Here is a 370-nt window from a genome sequence, read left to right on the forward strand (position 1 = left end):
CTCTAATAACTATATGTTAATTATTTTTATGAAATGACAAAAAAATAACTAAAATTCGGCCCTCCATACTAAACTTTCTGGATCCGTCCCTGCTTAACCCTAAGTATTATAACGAATAAAAATTTGTTTTTCTAAATAATAATAAATAGCATTTTAGTATTAAATATGTTGATATAATACATTTTGATATTAGTATGGATACTTCTTTTTTTCTAAGCACTTTTAAAAAAATATTTTTTATTTAATTAATGCAAATTAATATTTAATAATTAGAATACTGTTAATTATTATCAATAATTTTTTTAATTATTTTAATTCATATCTTTCTTATATTAACACAGGATTTTAGTAATTAAATATCTATTCTCAT

The sequence above is a fragment of the Arachis ipaensis genome, chromosome B7, assembly GCF_059453495.1.
Source record: "Arachis ipaensis isolate K30076 ecotype BB chromosome B7, ASM5945349v1, whole genome shotgun sequence".
Lineage (NCBI taxonomy): Eukaryota > Viridiplantae > Streptophyta > Magnoliopsida > Fabales > Fabaceae > Arachis > Arachis ipaensis.